Raw genomic sequence first — 18,773 nt, 5'->3', positions numbered from 1 at the left:
CCTTCCCCGAGGTAAGTACCCCACAGAGTAAGAATAGAAATGTAGCCCCCCAGACACTGGCCAATACCTTTCCTGAGGTAAGTTCCCTGCAGGGTAAGAAATAAATAGTGCCCCCAGACATGGGCCTACACCTTCCTTGAGTTAAGTACCCAGCAAAGTATGATGAGAAATTTACCCCAGAGACACTGGCAAACACTTTCCCTTAGGTAAGTATCAGGCAGAGTAAGAATAAAAATCTAGACCCAAACGCTGGCCCACACCTTCCCAAGGTAAGTACCTGGCAGAAAAAGAATAGAAATTTAGCCCCCAGACACTGGCCAACTCCTTCCCTGAAGTTAGTACCCTGCGGTGTAAGAATAGTTATTTAGACCCCAGACAATTGCCAACACCTACCCTGAGGCAAGTACCAGGGTGAAGTAAGAATAGAAATGTAGCCCCCAAACAATGGTCAACAACTTCCCTTAGGTAAGTAGCCAGCAGAGTAGGAATAGATAATCTGGCCCCCAGGCACTGGCCAAGACCTTCCCTGAGGTAATACTCAGCGGAGTTAGAATACAAATTTAGACCATAGACACTAGCGAACAACTTCCGTGAGGTAAGTACCCTGTAGGGTAAGAAAAGAAATTTAGCCCCCAGACCAACACCTTCCCTGAGGTAAGTATTCAGCGGAATAAGAATAGAAATGTATCCCCCAGACACTGGCCTACAACTTCCCTAAGGTAAGTACCTGGCGGAGTAAGAATAGACATTTAGCCCCCAGACATTGGCCAATACCTTCCCTGAGGTAAGTACCTGGCAGAGTAAGAATAGAAAATCTGGCCCCAGACTCTGGCCAACACCTTCCCTGAGGTATGTACTCCGCAGAGTAAGAATAGAAATTTAGCCCCCAGACACTGGCCATCACCTTCCCCGGGGTATGTAGCCAGCGGTGTAAGAAAATAAATTTAGCCCAAAGACACTGGCCAACACTACCCCAAGGTAAGTACACAGCAGAGTAAGAATAAAAATATAACCCTCAGACACTGGCCAACACCTTTCCTGAGGTATGTTTTTGGCAGAGTAAGAATAGAAAATCAGGCACCCAGACAGGGGACAAAACATTCCCTGAGGTAAGTACGCAGTGAAGTAAGAATAGAAATTTAGCCCCCAGACACTAGCCAACACCTTCAATGAGGTAAGTATACTTTGAAGTAAGACTAGAGGGTTATCCCTCAGACACTGGCCAACACCTTCCCTGAGGTAAGTACCCTGCAGAGTAAGAATAGAAATTTAGCTCCAAAATCCTGGCCAGCATCTTTCCCGTGGTAAATACCTGGAGGAGTAAGAATAGAAAATCAGGCTCCCAGACACTGACCAACACCCTCCCTGACAAAAGTATCCGGCAGAGTAAGAAAAGGAAATCGGTCCCCCAGACACTGGCCAAACACCTACCCTGAGGTAAGTATCCAACAGAGTAAGAATAGAAAATCTGGCCCCCAGACACTGGGCAACACCTTCCCTGAGGTAAGTACCCAGCAGAGTAAGAATAGAAATTTGCCCCAGACACTGGCCAACACCTTGCCTGAGGTAAGTACCCAGCAGGGTAAGAATAGAAATCTAGCCTCCAATCATTGGTCATCAACTTCCTAGAGGTAAGTAACAGGCAGAGTTAGAATATAAATTTAGCCCCCAGACATTGGTCAACACCTTCCCTGAGGTTAGTACCCAGCTGAGTAAGAATGGAAGTTTAGCCCTCACACACTAGCCAACACCTTCCCTGAAGTAAGTACCCAGTGGTGATAGAATAGATATTTAGCCCCCAGACACTGGCCAACGCCTTCACTGAGGTAAGCAACCAGTGTAGTGAGAATAAAAATGTACCCCCCAGAAACTGGCCAACACCTTCCCTGAGGTAAGTCCCATTGGAGTGAGATTATAAATTTAGCCCCCACACAACGGGCAATATCTTCCCTTAGGTAAGTACCCAGTAGAATAAGAATATACATTTACCCCATGACACTGGCCAAAACCTTCCCTGAGGTAAGTACCTGGCAGAGTAAGAATCGAAATTTAGCGCCCAGGCACTAGCCAACACTTTCTCTGAGGTAAGTACCTGGCAGAGTAAGAACAGACATTTAGCCCCCAGACACTGGCCAACACCTTACCTGAGATAAGTAATCAGCAGAGTAAGAATAGAAAATCTGGCCCTCAGATACTTCCCAACACCTTCCCTGAGGTATGTACCCTGCAGAGTAAGAATACAAATTTAGCCCCCAGACACTGGCCAACACCTTCACTGAGGTAAGTAGCCAGCGGAGTAAGAATAGAAATTGAGCCCCAAGACACTGGCCAACACCTTTCCTGAGGTAAGTACCCAGCAGAGTAAGCAAAGAAATTTAGCCCCAGACACTGGCCAACACCTTTTCTGAGGTAAGTACCCAGCAGAGTAGGAATAGAAAATCTGCCTCCCAGACACTGGCCAACACCTTCCCTGAGGTACGTACTGAGTAGATTAATAATAGAACTTTAACCCACATACACTGGTCAACACCATCCCTGAGGTAAGTACCTGGCAGAGAAAGAATAGAAAATCTGGCCCCCAGACACTGGCCAACACTTTCTCTGAGGTAAGTACCTGGCAGAGTAAGAACAGACATTTAGCCCCCAGACACTGGCCAACACCTTACCTGAGATAAGTAATCGGCAGAGTAAGAATAGAAAATCTGGCCCTCAGATACTTCCCAACACCTTCCCTGAGGTATGTACCCTGCAGAGTAAGAATACAAATTTAGCCCCCAGACACTGGCCAACACCTTCCCTGAGGTAAGTAGCCAGCGGAGTAAGAATAGAAATTTAGCCCCAAGACACTGGCCAACACCTTTCCTGAGGTAAGTACCCAGCAGAGTAAGCAAAGAAATTTAGCCCCAGACAGTGGCCAACACCTTTTCTGAGGTAAGTACCCAGCAGAGTAGGAATAGAAAATCTGCCTCCCAGACACTGGCCAACACCTTCCCTGAGGTACGTACTGAGTAGATTAATAATAGAACTTTAGCCCACATACACTGGTCAACACCATCCCTGAGGTAAGTACCTGGCAGAGAAAGAATAGAAAATCTGGCCCCCAGACACTGGCCAACACATTCCCTGAGGTAAGTACCCTGCAGAGTAAAAATAGAAATTCATGCCCAGACTCAAGCCATCAACTTCTCTTAGGTAAGTACCCAGCAGAGTAGGAATAGAAAATCTGGCCCCCAAGCACTGGCAAACACCTTCCCTGAGGTAATACCCAGCAGAGTTAGAATATAAATTTAGCCCCTAGACACTAGCGAACACCTTCCCAGAAGTAAGTACCCTTCATGGTAAGAAAAGAAATGTAGCCCCCCGACACTTGCCAACACCTTCCCTGAGGTGAGTATTCAGCGGAATAAGTATAGAAATGTATCCCCCAGACACTGGCCAAAATGGGGCTAGTGCTCACTTTCCACACTTGTCTCTCCTGTACTCCTCTCTTGTTCAGCCTATTATAGTTGCCGTCTGTGTTGAACGTCCTCACTGACCCATTTATATCTTCTCATTATTTTACAAAGCAATATGCCTAAATTATTTGACTAAAACAGGGGTCTTCATCCTTTTCTATAATAGGAACTATTTATTTTCAGTGTCCAGGGAAGCTAAGAATGAGTCTGAGTGAGTTCTTAGCAAGTATATGGTAATTTGTAGGAGTGTATGGGGCATTTGCAAAATAGCATATATGTCCCATGCAGATGGACAATAGGATATGTTTGCAGAGCACTCTTAAAAAAATGTATACAAAGGAAAGGTCTGTAGGCAGCTCTGTAGCCGGTGATAGTTGAAAAGGCCTGTACTACCATTATAATCCATTCCTACCATAGCTATTATTTGAAGATGAATATTTTGTGTCCTTCATAGATGAAGGGATACGTTTCTTTGCTTCTCCGATGATCAGTTTATGGAATTGGCATACTGGTTGAGGAGGGCAATCACAATTCTTTCGAGGGAGAAGTCATAAGCAGACCATAAATTAACCTATGTGTGTGTGTGTGTGGTAATAACAAATGTTCTACTATTCTGTATTCCCAGATATCTCCAGTTAAAAATTGTATCCCACTTGGGTGGGTAGGCCTTGTGACATAAAACACCCCAAAACTTGACCTAGGATATGTCATATTTTACCCAGCAGAATAAAAGGTGGCTAGCTGTGAATTTTGGGCCTAGCTCAGCCGACACATCAGGGAGACCTACCAAACCATCACATGTTTTAAAACTAGACAACCGGGGAGTCCAGGGAGGTGTGGGTTGCATGAGTGCTGAATACCCTGTAAAGGTGGAATGTTGTATAAAGATACACATTTTCCTTGCATTTTTGTGATGTAAACTACAGGAATGTGAATGGATCCACAAACTTCCTACCACTTAGCTTTCTCACACTTGTCCCAATAAAAACGCAACCCACCTGCATGCCTGGAACTAGTGTCCACAACAGGAATGGATCATACAGTAGTGGTTTTTGAGAGGTCGCAAATGCTTTCATATTTGGGACCATCCTGGAGGGAGAATAGCAACTTAACATCTGCCACAATCCTGTCTCTTCAGTTTAATTATGTACAGTGAGATCTTAGGGCCCGATTCACAGAACTAACTTAAGACAAAATCCTAAACTTACTACTTTTGGTATTCACAGAAGTTAGGATTTTGTCTTAAGTTTGTCTTAAGACAAACTTAAGACAGACTTAAGACAAATTTAAGACAAAATCCTAACTTCTGTGAATAACAAAAGTAGTAAGATTAGGATTTTGTCTTAAGTTAGTTCTGTGAATCGGCCCCATAGCATCTATGATTCCAAGCATTTGTCCCCTCAATAATACATTCAGTTATTGATTTATTAACACAGCTATCTGTAAGTACAGTGATAATTGTAAGACTCAACATCTACTATTGTTGTGAAGACAATAATTGTTGTTGACTACCGGCACTTGATTATTAAAATAATTTTTTTTCTTCACATGGTGGAAAGCGTACTATGATGGTGATGGCTATGCTGGAGGTGAAGTGAATAAGAAGATGAACAAACACAATGCCCTTGAGGCAGGACTGTTGGTCTTTGTAGAACAGGTGTCATTAAGGTAAGTCGGTGACTTGAAAATATACCAAATCTGTGGATTTCGTGGGGGGGGGGCAAAAAGAGCCTCTTGGTATATTTTCTAGGTATCTGGATCTATTACATACTCTTTCAACACGATTAGCATAGGATCAGGTTATAGGCATACTTTTTGATTTTGCAGATAAACCACTAAACATGGCATCATAAACATAGAACTGGCTTAGCACCAGTTTATCGAATCAAATTTTACACTTTGCCTTCTTCCAATGCCCTCACAGAGGTGCGTTTGCAGGCATGAGAACCACAGCACCACTTTGTATAGTTGGTTCAAGACAACCTCGCTCTCGTTTTGTGTCTGCTGGCTGTGCCAAGAATGTTTAGTACAGGGACAGGTTGTTGGCACACTCTCTCTATTTTTCCCCTCCTAGATGGACCAGGAACATCAACAGCCATCAACTACACATATTTAGAGTAGGGTCAGTTTGTAGGTTCACGATTTAGAGCTTGCCTCGAGCTAATGCTCTAAGTGAAGTGCTTTTGCAGGCACGAGAACCACAGCACCACTATGTATAGTTGGTTCAAGGCAACCTTGCTCTCGTTTTATTTTTGCTGGCTGTGCCAACAATGTTTAGTACAGGGACAGGCTGTAGACACATTCTCTCTCTTTTTCCCCTTCTAGGTGGACCAGGAACTTCAACAGCCATCAACTACACATGTTTAGCGTAGAGTCAGTTTGTAGGTTCACGATTTAGTTTGCCTCAAGCTAATGCCCTCACTGAGGTGCTTTTGCAGGCATGAGACATACAGCACCACTTTGTATAGTTGGTTCAAGGCAACTTCCCTCTTGTTTTGTGTCTCCTGGCTGTGCCAAGAATGTTTAGTAAGTACAGAGACAGGTTGTAGGCACACTCTCTCCCTCTTTCCCCTTCTAGGTGGACCAGGAACTTCAACAGCCATCATCTACACATGTTGAGAGTAGGGTCAGTTTGTAGGTTTATGATTTAGAGCTTGCCGCAAGCTAATGCCCTCACTGAGGTGCTTTTGCAGGCATGAGAACCACATCACCAATGTGTATAGTTGGTTCAAGGCAGCCTCGCTCTTGTATTGTGTCTCCTGGCTGTGCCAAGAATGTTTAGTACAGGGACAGGTTGTCGGCAGGAACCAGGAACTTCAACAGCCATCAACTACACATGTTTAGCGTAGAGTCAGTTTGTAGGTTCATGATTTACAGTTCTTTAATTGCATACCTTCTATTGTCTCCAGCTTAATCCTTAGCGAGAACCCGTGGTGTATGATTGCTAATACTGGGACTAAATTCGATAGTAATTTTACCCTTTATCATTACTTAGATTATGGTCTCATTTCCATTTCCTGACAGCTCATCTCCTCTAGTCGCTCCATTAAATCCAGCTTTGCCCTTGCTGACACGCAGTTCAACATGATTGAAAAGAGCTATAACAACATGTGACACTGCCATTCTCCCATTGCATACCTTATTTCATGCTGTCTTGTTCCTTTAATGTTTTTAGTTGGCCATAGACCAAACATGGTCTGCAGCTGTATGTTATGTTAATATGTTTTATGTAGCGCTTGATACCCAAAGGTTTCTTGGCGCTGCCTTTGGGAAAAGATTGGAATCAGTTAAGCCGGGCAGAGGTCGTGAGACTAATGACTGAAAAGCCAGGTTTTCAGGGATTTTCTAAATTGAAAAAGATTTTGGGAAGCTTTAAGATTAAAAGGAAGAGGATTCCAAATCTTTATAGTACTAATAACTAAACTCCCCCCTCCTCAGTGCTTTCTTTAAGGTAGGCACTGTCAATAGTTTTGCGTTTGAGGACCAAATTGCTCTAGAGGGTCTATACCAGTTGAACTTTTGTACAAAGAATTTTGGTCCAGATTTGTGCAGGTCCTGACAGGCAATACATAGGGCCCTAAAAGTAAATTTTTTTGGTATAGGAATCCAGTGAAATTGCCGTAATTCCCTGGAAGCTGAATGATATTTAGGAATGTTAAAAAAAGGTGTGCTGCCACATTTTGTAAAGATTGAAGTTTCATCGACAATTTCTGTTGTAGGTTAACATACAGTCCATTACAGTAGTCTAGTTTAGACAAAATAAGTGCTGTGATTACCAATTTTTGAAGGTGAATTGAAATAAATGGCATGATTTTCCTTATGATCTTTAGAAGGTAGAATACTATAGATGCGATTTGATTAACTTGGTTTTCAAATGTAAGTCTTTTATCAAAGATTACTTCAAGATTCCTAACTTTTCCTACTGGTGTTGGAAGAGAGACAAAATTTATTGGCCACCAGTCCGAGGACCAGAAAGTGCTGTCAGGACTTGGTTGCCTGACACTGATACAATGATTTTGGTGTCATCGGCATATGACACCATTGTGAAACCAAAATTCCTAATAAGTTTAATCAACGGGATAATATAGACATTAAAAAGAGTGAGATTAAGGAATGCACCCTGGGCGACGCTGTATGGAAGGGTGAAGGGTTGTGATACAATGCCATTTATGGTGATCGTTGTTCTCTGTCTGATAAGAAGGAGGCTAGGAGAGATAAAGCATTGTCACTTGTAACAAATGATCTAACAGTAATGGATTAATGACAATGAAACACTTAGAACAGTGAAAATAGAGGTCAAAGGTCAAACTGCAAGACCCTCCCACCAATTTAACTAAGAAAAATGTAATTGCTAATCATGACGATTCAAATGCTGTAACACTTGTAAAAAAGGATCTAACCATAAAGGACTAAACACCTTGAAACACTTGCAATAAGTGCTAATAAAAGTCAAAGGTCACATTTTATGACCTCTACAATAATTTGAACAAGGAAACATAGAGTACTTTTCATGTCAAGTCCAATAATACCACACTTGCTGAAATTAAACCAGGGGTAACAGAATAAAAACGAAAAAAAGGTTTCAAAATGTGTATTTAGGGGTCAAAGGTCATTTTTTTTTAGCTCTTACAAAATTACACTTGTTGACCTGTGAGATCAGACAATGACCTTTCCAATGATACCTTACTTTGCAAAAACAATTTCACTGTTACAAAGATACATCATTTGTGCACTTCCAGGAGCTACCATTTAGGGTCAAAGGATAAGGACTATGACCTTTAAGAGCTATGCATGAAATCATATGCCACTTATTCACAAAGTATGCATAACTACTGTGCATAAAAGTCAGAAAATACATTTGGGGATGTTGAACATATCTCCAAGAGCAAGATTGAGATCATTATATGAAAAACATCAACAGACGAAACAGCTTGTCGGCCATTTTGTAGTACATAAAGTGCTGTCAAAAGCAGGAGAATATGTTTTTTCATATCTTTACTAACAGTACTATCTGAAACATCCATTTTACAACTGTGAAACAATTCAACTAGGCTTATAACTTTAGATTCTGCACAGCAATAAAAACACATGAAAAATATAGGTGGCTTATATCTATGTCATAGTATGACAAATAGCCATAAAAAACACAAAAAACTAAAAGAAAATCAAAATCTGCCTTTTTACCTGGTGAGCAAATAGAATAATACATATTTCTTTGTATCTGCTTTTGAAAAACACTTTTTTTTTCTTGCCCAACCAACGCGGTCATTTCACAATCACCTGTCGGCCATCTTGAATTGTGTCATGTGACTTCAGGGTGTTTTATAAATGTATGTTTTATATATAAATTGATTGTACAAGAAGTACTGAAACCAAAAATATATAGTTTCACAACATTATAATCATAATTACAAAAATTACAGCACATTAAAGCAAAGCACTACAAAAAGTCATTAAATGGCTTCGCACTGAAGGATTTTCAATGGGCACTAATAGGGTAGTACCTGGCGGAGTAAGAATAGAAATGTAGTTCCCATACACTGGCAAACACCATCCCTGATTCAAGTACCTGGTGGAGTAAGAATATAAATTTAGACCCCAGACACTAGCCAACACTTTCCTTGAGGTAAGCAGCCAGCAGATTTGGAATAGGAATTTAGCCCCCAGAAACTGGTCAACACCTTCCCTGAGGTAAGTACCTGGTGGAATAAGAATAGACATTTAGCCCCCAGACACTGGCCAACACCTTACCTGAGGTAAGTACCCAGTAGAAAAAAATAGAAATTTAGTCCCCAGACACTAGCCGACACCTTCCCTGAGGTAAGTACCCAGCAGTGTAAGAATAGAAATTTGGCCCGCAGACACTGGACAACACTTTCCCTGAGGTAAGTATTCAGCGTAGTAAGAATAGAAATGAATCCCCCAGACACTGGCCTACACCTTCCCTGATTTAAGTATCTGGCATAGTAAGAATAGAAATTTAGCATCCAGACACTGGACAACACTTTCCCTGAGGTAAGTATTCAGCGTGGTAAGAATAGAAATGAATCCCCCAGACACTGCACAACACCTTCCCTGATTAAGTACGTGGTGGAGTAACAATAGAAATGTAGCTCCCAGACACTAGCTAACACCTTCCCTGAGGTAAGTACCCAGCAGACTAATAATAGAAATGCAGCCCCCAGACACTAGGCAACACCTTCCCTGAGGAAAGTACCAGGCAGTGTAAGAATAGAAATTTAGTCCCCAGACACTGGCCAAACTCCTTCCCTGAGGCAAGTACCCTGCAGAGTAAGTATAAAAATCTGGCACATAGACACTGTCCAACAAATTCCATGAGCTAAGCAACCGGCAGATAATGAATAGAAATGTAGCCACCAGACACTGGCCAACACCTTCCCTGAGGTAAGTATACTGCGGAGTAAGAAAAATAATTTACCCCAAGACACTGGGCAACACCTTCCCTGAGGTAAGTACCGGGTGGAGTAAGAATAGAAATGTATCCCCAGACACTGGCCAAAACCTTCGCTGAGGTAAGCACCCAGTAAAGTAAGAAAATAAATTTAGCCCTCAGACACTACCCAAAATATTCTGTTAGGTAAGTACCTGGCAGAGTAAGAATAGAAATTTAGCCCCCAGACACTGGCCAAAACTTTCCCTGAGGTAAGTACCGGGTGTAGTAAGAACAGAATTTTAGCCCCCAGACACTGGTCAACACCTTCCCTGAGGTAAGTACCAGGTGGAGTAAGAATAGAAATTTGGCCCCCGACATGGTCCAACACTTTCCCTGAGGCAAGTACCTGGTGTGGTAAGAATAGAAATTTAGCCTCCAGACACTGGCCAACACCTTCCCTGAGGTATGTATCCGACAGAATAAGAATAAAACATCTGGACCCAACACCTTACCTGAGGTAAGTACCCAGCAGAGTAAGAATAGAAAATCTGACCCCCAAGGACCGATTCACAGAACTAACTTAAGACAAAATCCTAAACGTATTACCATTTTGATATTCACAGAAGGCACGTACTCATTTTGGTATTCACAGAAGGCACTTACTCATTTTGGTATTCACAGAAGTTAGGAGTCCTAACTTTAGGACTCCTAAACTGAGAAAAATCCTACCTTTAAGACTTTTGGTATTCACAGAAGGCATTTAGTATTCCTAAAGTTAGGAGTCCTAACTTTACTACTCCTAAACTGAGAAAAATCCTAACTTTAAGACCTTAGGTATTCACAGAAGGCTTGTAGGAGTTCTAAAGTTAGGAGTCCTAACATTACTACTCCTAAACTGAGAAAAATCCTAACTTTAAGACTTTTGGTATTCACAGAAGGCATTTAGGAGTCCTAAAGTTAGGAGTCCTAACTTTACTACTCCTAGACTAAGAAAAATCCTAACTTTAAGGCTTTCGGTATTCACAGAAGGCATTTAGGAGTCCTAAAGTTAGGAGTCCTAACTTTACTACTCCTAAACAGTGAAAAATCCTAACTTTAAGACTTTCGGTATTCACAGAAGACATTTAGGGGTCCTAAAGTTGGACTCCTAACTTTACTATTCCTAAACTGAGAAAAATCCTAACTTTAAGACTTTCGACATTCACAGAAGGCATTTAGGAGTCCTAAAGTTAGGGCTCTTAACTTCTGTGAATACCGAAATGAGTAAGTGCCTTCTATGAATTCCAAAATGAGTAAGTGCCTTCTGTGAATACCAAAATGGTAGTAAGTTTAGGATTTTGTCTTAAGTTAGTTCTTTGAATCGGGCCCCCAGACACTGGGCAACACCTTTCCTGAGGTAAGTTCCCGGCAGACTAAGAATAAAAATCTAACCCCCAGCCACTGGCAAACACTTTCCCTGAGGTAAGCAACTGGCAGATTAGGAATAGAAATTTAGCCCCCAGACACTGCCCAACACCTTCTCTGAGGTAAGTACCCTACAGAGTAAGAATACCAATTCACCCCGAGACACTGGGCAACACCTTCCCTGAGGTAAGTACCAAGTGGAGTAAGAATAGAAATTTAGCCCCAGACACTGGCCAACACCTTTCCCGAAGTAAGTACCCAGTGGAGTAAGAATAGAACTTTAGCCCCCAGACCTGGCCAAAACTTTCCCCGAGGTAAGTACCTTGTATAGTAAGAACAGCATTTTAGCCCCCAGATACTGGCCAACACCTTCCCTGATGTAAGTACCTGTCAGAGTAAGAAGAGAAATGTAAACCCAAGACACTGGTCAACACCTTCCCTAAGGTAAGTACCAGGTGGAGTAAGAATAGAAATGTGGCCCCCGCCATGGTCCAACACTTTCCCTGAGGCAAGTACCTGGTGTGGTAAGAATAGAAATTTAGCCCCCAGACACTGGCCAACACCTTCCCTGATGTATGTATCCAGCAGAGTAAGAATAAAACATCTGGACCCAGAAACTAGGCAACACCTTCCCTGAGGTAAGTACCAGGCAGAGGAAGAATAGAAATGTAGTCCCCAGACACTGGCCAAACTCCTTCCCTGAGGAAAGTACCCTGCAGAGTAAGTATAAAAATCTGGCATATAGACACTGTCCAACACCTTCCATGAGCTAAGCAACCGGCAGATTAGGAATAGAAATGTAGCCACCAGACACTGGCCAACACCTTCCCTGAGGTAAGTATACTGCGGAGTAAGAAGAAGAATTTACCCCAAGAAACTGGGCAACACCTTTCCTGAGGTAAGTACCGGGTGGAGTAAGAATAAAAATGCATCCCCAGACACTGGTCAAAACCTTCGCTGAGGTAAGCACCCAGTGAAGTAAGAATAGAAATTTAGCCCTCAGACACTAGTCAAAACATTCCCTTAGGTAAGTACCTGGCAGCGTAAGAATAGAAATGTAGTCCCCGACATTGTCCAACAATTTCCCCGAGGCAAGTACCTGGTGTGGTAAGAATAGAAATTTAGCCCCCAGACACTGGCCAACACCTTACCTGAGGTAAGTACCCAGAAGAGTAAGAATAGAAAATCTGACCCCCAGGGCCCGATTCACAGAACTAACTTACGACAAAATCCTAAACTTACTACCATTTTGGTATTCACAGAAGGCACTTACTCATTTTGGTATTCACAGAATGCACTTACTCATTTCGGTATTCACAGAAGTTAGGAGTCCTAGCTTTAGGACTCCTAAATGTCTTCTGTGAATACCGAAAGTCTTAAAGTTAGGATTTTTCTCAGTTTAGGAGTAGTAAAGTTAGGAATGCTAACTTTAGGACTCCTAAATGCCTTCTGTGAATACCGAAAGTCTTAAAGTTAGGAGTTTTCTCAGTTTAGGAGAAGTAAATAGGACTCCTGAACTGAGAAACATCCTAACTTTAAGACTTTTGGTATTCACAGAAGGCATTTAGGAGTCCTAAAGTTAGGAGTCCTAACTTTACTACTCCTGAACTGAGAATAATCCTAACTTTAAGACTTTCTGTATTCACAGAAGACATTTAGGAGTCCTAAAGTTAGGACTCCTAACTTTACTATTTCTAAACTGAGAAAAATCCTAACTTTAAGACTTTCGATATTCACAGAAGGCATTTAGGAGTCCTAAACTTACTACCATTTTGGTATTCACAGAAGGCACTTTCTCATTTTGGTATTCACAGAAAGCACTTACTCATTTTGGTATTCACAGAAGTTAGGAGTCCTAACTTTAGGACTCCTAAATGCCTTCTGTGAGTAACGAAAGTCTTAAAGTTAGGATTTTTCTCAGTTTAGAAGTAGTAAAGTTAGGACTCCTAACTTTAGGACTCCTACATGCCTTCCGTGAATACCGAAAGTTTTAAAGTTAGGATTTTTCTCAGTTTAGGAGTAGCAAAGTTAGGACTCCAACTTTAGGACTCCTAAACTGAGAAAAATCCTAACTTTAAGACTTTTGGTATTCACAGAAGGCATTTAGGAGTCCTTAAGTTAGGAGTACTAACTTTACTGCTCCTAAACTGATTAAAATCCTAACTTTAAGACTTTCGGTACTCACAGAAGGCATTTAGGAGTCCTAAAGTTAGGGTTCCTAACTTCTGTGAATACCAAAATGAGTAAGTGCCTTCTGTGAATACCAAAATGGTAGTAAGTTTAGGATTTTGCCTTAAGTTAGTTCTGTGAATCGGGCCCCCAGACACTGGGCAACACCGTCCCTGAGGTAAGTACCAAGTGGAGTAAGAATAGAAATTTAGCCCCAGTTACTGGCCAACACCTTTCCCGAAGTAAGTACCCAGTGCAGTAAGAATAGAAATTTAGCCCCCAGACACTGGCTAACACTCTCCTGAGGAAAGCACCTGGTTCAGTAAGAACAGAATTTTAGCCCCAGACGCTGACCAACACCTTCCCTGAGGTAAGTATACTGCGGAGTAATAAGAAAAATGTACCCCAAGACACTGGCCAACACCTTTCCTGAGGTAAGTACCGGGTGGAGTAAGAATAGAAATGTATCTCCAGACACTGGCCAAAACCTTCGCTGAGGTAAGCACCCAAGTAAGTAAGAATAGAAATTTAGCCCTCAGACACTAGCCAAAACATTTTCTTAGGTAAGTACCTGGCAGAGTAAGAATAGAAATTTAGCCCCCAGACACTGGCCAAAACTTTCCCTGAGGTAAGTACCTGGTATAGTAAGAACAGAATTTTAGCCCCCAGACACTGGCCAACACCTTCTCTGATGTAAGTACCTGTCAGAGTAAGAAGAGAAATGTAACCCCAAGACACTGGTCAACACCTTCCCTGAGGTAAGTAGCAAGTGGAGTAAGAATAGAAATTTGGCCCCCGACATGGTCCAGCACTTTCCCTGAGGCAAGTACCTGGTGTGGCAAGAATAGAAATTTTTCCCCCAGACACTGGCCAACACCTTCCCTGAGGTATGTATCCAGCAGAGTAAGAATAACACATCTGGACCCAGACACTAGGCAACACCTTCCCTGAGGTAAGTACCAGGCAGAGTAAGAATAGAAATTTAGTCCCCAGACACTGGCCAAACTCCTTCACTGAGGCAAGTATCCTGCAGAGTAAGTATAAAAATCTGGCGCATAGTCACTGTCCAACACCTTTCATGAGCTAAGCAACCGGCAGATTAGGAATAGAAACGTAGCCACCAGACACTGGCCAACACCTTCCCTGAGGTAAGTATACTGCAGAGCAAGAAGAAGAATTTACCCCAAGATACTGGGCAACACCTTCCCTGAGGTAAGTACCGGGTGGAGTAAGAATAGAAATGAATCCCCAGACACTGGCCAAAACCTTCGCTGAGGTAAGCACCCAGTGAAGTAAGAATAGAAATTTAGCCCTCAGACACTAGCCAAAACATTCCCTTAGGTAAGTACCTGGCAGAGTAAGAATAGAAATTTAGTCCCCAGACACTGGCCATAACTTTCCCTGAGGTAAGTACCTGGTGTAGTAAGAACGGAATTTTAGCCCCCAGACACTGGCCAACACCTTCCCTGATGTAAGTACCTGTCAGAATAAGAAGAGAAATTTAGCCCCAAGACACTGGTCAACACCTTCCCTGAGATAAGTACCTGGTCTAGTAAGAATAGAAATTTGGCCCCCGACATTGTCCAACACTTTCCCTGAGGCAAGTACCTGGTGTGGTAAGAATAGAAATGTAGCCCCCAGACACTGGCCAACACCTTCCCTGAGGTATGTATCCGGCAGAGTAAGAATAAAACATCTGGACCCAGACACTGGCCAACACCTTACCTGAGGGTAAGTACCCAGAAGAGTAAGAATAGAAAATCTGACCCCCAGGGCCCGATTCACAGAACTAACTTAAGACAAAATCCTAAACTTACTACCATTTTGGTGTTCACAGAAGGCACTTACTCATTTTGGTATTCACAGAAGGCACTTACTCATTTCGGTATTCACAGAAGTTAGGAGTCCTAACTTTAGGACTCCTAAATCTCTTCTGTGAATACCAAAAGTCTTAAAATTAGGATGTTTCTCAGTTTAGGAGTTGTACAGTTAGGACTCCTAACTTTAGGACTCCTAAATCCCTTCTGTGAATACCGAAAGTCTTAAAGTTAGGATTTTTCTCAGTTTAGGAATAGCAAAGTTAGGACTCCTAACTTTAGGACTCCTAAACTGAGAAAAATCCTAACTTTAAGAAGTTTGGTATTCACAGAAGGCATTTAGGAGTCCTAAAGTTAGGAGTCCTAACTTTACTACTCCTAAACTGAGAAAAATCCTAACTTTAAGACTTTTGGTATTCACAGAAGGCATTTAGGAGTCCTAAAGTTAGGAGTCCTAACTTTACTACTCCTAAACTGAGAAAAATCGTAACTTTAAGACTTTCGGTATTCACAGAAGACATTTAGAGTCCTAAAGTTAGGACTCCTAACTTTACTATTCCTAAACTGAGAAAAATCCTAACTTTAAGTCTTTCGATATTCACAGAAGGCATTTAGTAGTCCTAAAGTTAGGGCTCCTAACTTCTGTGAGTACCAAAATGAGTAAGTGCCTTCTATGAATACCAAAATGAGTAAGTACCTTCTATGAATACCAAAATGGTAGTAAGTTTAGGATTTTGTCTTAAGTTAGTTCTGTGAATCGGGACCCAAGACACTGGGCAACACCTTTCCTGAGGTAAGTTCCCGGCAGAGTAAGAATTGAAAATCTGGCCCCCAGACACTGGCTAACAACTTCCCAGATGTAAGTACCAGGCAGACTAAGAATAAAAATCTAACCCCAAGCCACTGGCAAACACTTTCCCTGAGGTAAGCAACTGGCAGAGTAGGAATAGAAATTTAGCCCCCAGACACTGGCCAACACCTTCCCTGAGGTAAGTATCCTACAGAGTAAGAATACTAATTCACCCCGAGGCACTGGGCAACACCTTCCCTGAGGTAAGTACCAAGTGGAGTAAGAATAGAAATTTAGCCCCAGACACTGGCCAAAACCTTTGCTGAGGTAAGCACCCAGTGAAGTAAGAGTAGAAATTTAGCCCTCAGACACTAGCCAAAACATTCCCTTAGGTAAGTACCTGGTAGAGTAAGAATATGAATTTAGCCCCCAGACACTGGCCAACACCTTCCCTGATATAAGTACCTGTCAGAGTAAGAAGAGAAATTTAGCCCCAAGACACTGGTCAACACCTTCCCTGAGGTAAGTACCAGGTGGAGTAAGAATAGAAATTTGGTCCCCGACATGGTCCAACACTTTCCCTGAGGCAAGTACCTGGTGTGGTAAGAATAGAAATTTAGCCCCCAGACACTGGCCAACACCTCTCTTGAGGTACGTATCCGGCAGAATACGAATAAAACATCTGGACCCAGACACTGGCCAACACCTTACCTGAGGTAAGTACCCAGCAGAGTAAGAATAGAAAATCTGACCCCCAAGGACAGATTCACAGAACTAATTTAAGACAAAATCCTAAACTTACTAACATGTTGGTATTCACAGAAGGCACTTACTCATTTTGGTATTCACAGAAGTTAGGAGTCCTAACTGTAGGACTCCTAAATACCTTCTGTGAATACCGAAAGTCTTAAAGTTAGGATTTTTCTCAGTTTAGAAGTAGTAAAGTTAGGACTCACAACTTTAGGACTCCTCAATGCCTTCTGTGAATATCGAAAGTTTTAAAGTTAGGATTTTCTCAGTTTAGGAGTCGTAAAGTTAGGACTCCTAGCTTTAGGACTCCTAACTGAGAAACATCCTAACTTTAAGACTTTTGGTATTCACAGAAGGCATTTAGGAGTCCTAAAGTTAGGAGTCCTAACTTTACTACTCCTAAACTGAGAAAAATCCTAACTTTAAGACTTTCGGTATTCACAGAAGACATTTAGGAGTCCTAAAGTTAGGACTCCTAACTTTACTATTCCTGAACTGAGAAAAATCCTAACTTTAAGACTTTCAATATTCACAGAAGGCATTTAGGAGTACTAAAGTTAGGGCTCCTAACTTCTGTGAATACCGAAATGAGTAAGTGCCTTCTATTAATACCAAAATGAGTAAGTGCCTTCTGTGAACACCAAAATGGTAGTAAGTTTAGGATTTTGTCTTAAATTAGTTCTGTGAATCGGGCCCCCAGACACTGGGCAACACCTTTCCTGAGGTAAGTTCCCGGCAGAGTAAGAATTGAAAATCTGGCCCTCAGACACTGGCTAACAACTTCCCAGAGGTAAGTACCAGGCAGACTAAGAATAAAAATCTAACCCCCATCCTCTGGCAAACACTTTTCCTGAGGTAAGCAACCGGCAGATTAGGAATAGAAATTTACCCCAGACACTAGCCAACACCTTCCCTGAGGTAAGTACCCTACAGAGTAAGAATACTAATTCACCCCGAGACACTGGGCAACACCGTCCCTGAGGTAAGTACCAAGTGGAGTAAGAATAGAAATTTAGCCCCAGACACTGGCCAACACCTTTCCCGAAGTAAGTACCCAGTGGAGTAAGAATAGAAATTTAGCCCCCAGACACTGGCTAAAACTCCTGAGGTAAGTACCTGGTGCAGTAAGAACAGAATTTTAGCCCCAGACGCTGACCAACACCTTCCCTGAGGTAAGTATACTGCAGAGTAAGAAGAATAATGTACCCCAAGACACTGGGCAACACCTTCCCTGAGGTAAGTACCGGGTGGAGTAAGAATAGAAATGCATCCCCAGACACTGGCCAAAACCTACGCTGAGGTAAGCACCCAGTGAAGTAAGAATAGAAATTTAGCCCTCAGACACTAGCCAAAACATTCCCTTAGTTAAGTACCTGGTGTAGTAAGAACAGAATTTTAGCCCCCAGACACTGGCCATCACCTTCCCTGATGTAAGTACCTGTCAGAGTAAGAAGATAAATTTAGCCACAAGACACTGGTCAACACCTTTCCTGAGGTAAGTACCATGTGGAGTAAGAATAGAAATTTGGCCCCCAACATGGTCCAACACTTTCCCTGAGGCAAGTACCTGGTGTGGTAAGAATAGAAATTTAGCCCCCAGACTCTGGCCAACACCTTCCCTGAGGTATGTATCCGGCAGAATAAGAATAGAACATCTGGACCCAGACACTGGCCAACACCTTACCTGAGGTAAGTACCCAGCAGAGTAAGAATAGAAAATCTGACCCCCAAGGTCCGATTCACAGAACTAACTTAATACAAAATCCTAAACTTACTACCATTTTGGTATTCACAGAAGGCACTTTCTCATTTTGGTATTCACAGAAAGCACTTACTCATTTTGGTATTCACAGAAGTTAGGAGTCCTAACTTTAGGACTCCTAAATGCCTTCTGTGAATAACGAAAGTCTTAAAGATAGGATTTTTCTTAGTTTAGAAGTAGTAAAGTTAGGACTCCTAACTTTAGGACTCCTACATGCCTTCTGTGAATACCG

This window comes from Triturus cristatus, chromosome 8, assembly GCF_964204655.1.
Source record: "Triturus cristatus chromosome 8, aTriCri1.1, whole genome shotgun sequence".
Taxonomy (NCBI): Eukaryota; Metazoa; Chordata; class Amphibia; order Caudata; family Salamandridae; genus Triturus; species Triturus cristatus.
This window is presented reverse-complemented; position numbering follows the sequence as displayed.